Source organism: Physeter macrocephalus, chromosome 15, assembly GCF_002837175.3.
Source record: "Physeter macrocephalus isolate SW-GA chromosome 15, ASM283717v5, whole genome shotgun sequence".
Taxonomy (NCBI): Eukaryota; Metazoa; Chordata; class Mammalia; order Artiodactyla; family Physeteridae; genus Physeter; species Physeter macrocephalus.
In genome coordinates, this window is record NC_041228.1 from 81,409,626 (window position 1) to 81,411,377 (window position 1,752).

The 1,752-nt window shown below is 54.1% G+C and overlaps 1 pseudogene; it reads right to left on the minus strand.

Moving 5' to 3' along the window:
- Positions 1-1,023: 1,023 nt before the first annotated feature.
- Positions 1,024-1,142, minus strand: LOC112067088 (uncharacterized; annotated as a pseudogene).
- Between the last annotated feature and the right edge of the window lie 610 nt (positions 1,143-1,752).

The following is a 1,752-nucleotide window of genomic DNA, read 5'->3' on the forward strand; positions in this document are numbered from 1 at the left end:
CTTTACTAACAATCTCCCCACTTGGAGAATCAGCACCTTTATTTAACCTCCTGTTTCGTACAGTTTGCAATTTGTCCAGAGGATGAACGGGAATAAGGGGAACCAATGAAAGACCAGCTCTAGGTTTTTGGACAGGCACATGTCACTCTAATTTCCAATCAGGAAGAAGAGTTAACCAAAGGCTCAGCCTGCCCCCCGGAAAAAGAATAGGGCCTGAAGCAACCCTGCGGTTTTGCGGACAGCTCCCAAAAAAGCGAGTTGAAAAAATAGAGCTCAGGGGCACAGCAATTCACAAAACTGTAGGGTTATAAATGATAACTATCGTACAAAAACATATTCAGGTAACGCAACGAAGAGGATTTGAGTGCAAGGTAGTATTGGAGGAAACAGTTTTCAAGAGGTACATTGGAGTCGCCTTTAAAGCACCAGAAAGCGGCAGAACTTCGACAATGATGCAGTTGGCCAAAAGGGGCGTGTGCGTTTTTTTCCTGAATATATTTAGGAAAAAACGCATACGCCCTTTTTGGCCAACCAAACAAGCGGGCAATGCACATCAGCACTACAAAGAAGTCTCACTTCGCATCGGTCAAAAGGCCATCGTGAAAAAGTGTAAAACCCAGAAATTCAGGACAAGCCATGGAGAAAAGGGAGCCTTGTTATGCTGGTGGAAGGGATGTAAATTGCAAACGGCCACTCTGGAGAAGTGTATGGTGTTTCCTAAAACATCTAAAAAACAGAGCTACAGAGCATACGGCACTTCCACTCATAGGCGTGTATCTTGGCCCCGGCCCAGTGGCGCAGTCTGGGTCCCGGACAGCCACTCGCGGAGCGTCTGGTGTGCCGCTGCCTTCCAGGGCCGCCTTCTGGCCGCCTGGCCCCGGCCAGGCGGGCGGGGAGCGCCCCCTCCGGCGCGTGCTGTGGTGGGAGGGGCCTGAGGAGGTGGGGCCTGCAAGGGTGCCCGGCGGAGGCGGAGGCGGCCTCGGCCGCGGGCGACTAAAGGAGAAGGCGGGGCGGGAGGCAAAAAGCCTATAGCATCCTGTATTCGCAGGCTGTCTCCCATCCAAGTACTAACCAGGCCCGACCCTGCTTAGCTTCGGAGATCAGACGAGATCGGGTGTGTTTAGGGTGGTATGGCCGTAGACGAGAATGGGGGCCGCGGGCTGCCTCTTGAGGCCCAGCTTCCCTGGCGCTTGCGCCTTACCGCCAGCCCCGCGGCCAGCCCGCCCTGGCAGGGCCCCGCTGCCCGCCCAGGCAGGGGAACGGAGGCCTCGGGTACCGCGGGGTGGCGGAGGGGTTGGCGACCTGACCTCCCAGCCCAGGGCAGGCGGGACCCAGCAAACCCTTCGGCGGCGCTTGGCGCCCCGCCCCAGATCCCGCACGTCTCTCACAGGGACGTGGCCCCGGAACACGTCCGGGGACGTGACAGGAATCACCTTGGCCAACTCAACACCAGACATTGTCCTCCAGGATACATACTATGTAGTAGCACACTTCCATGACCTAATGTCCATGGGAGCAGTCTTCATCATTCATCTCAGTAGCAGCAGTAATGCTACTAATCTTCATACTTTGAAAAGCATTTGCATCTAAACAAGAAGTCTTAGCAGTGGAAACTCCTACTCCTAACCTAGAATGGTTACACAAATGCCCTCCACCATATCGTATGTTTCAAGATCCTACCTATGTCAATGGAAAATGAGGAAGGGCTCAAGTCCTTTTCAACCACTTTCAAGCCAACACCATAACAATTCT